This window comes from Hippoglossus hippoglossus, chromosome 5 (genome assembly GCF_009819705.1).
Source record: "Hippoglossus hippoglossus isolate fHipHip1 chromosome 5, fHipHip1.pri, whole genome shotgun sequence".
NCBI classification, from domain to species: Eukaryota; Metazoa; Chordata; class Actinopteri; order Pleuronectiformes; family Pleuronectidae; genus Hippoglossus; species Hippoglossus hippoglossus.
This window is the reverse complement of record NC_047155.1, coordinates 17902983-17903219: the sequence shown is the minus strand read 5'-3', so window position 1 is coordinate 17903219 and position 237 is coordinate 17902983.

The window sequence follows — 237 nt, the reverse complement described above, 5'->3', positions numbered from 1 at the left end:
ACCATTCACTGGCTTTTCTTTTTTTTTATTATTAATATGAATTGTGTGTGTGTCTTTCCCTTTTATTGTATATCCCCAATGTGGGGACAGGAATAGTTTGTTTATTTGGGTAAAAAACTCAGGTCCTTGCAAGGTTAAGGTGATATTTACTTACAAGAGGATTATGTGGCACCACCACTAGAAGGGAAGGTTCTCCAGTTTCCAGCTGGCAGACGTGACTAGAAACCACAAGCACAC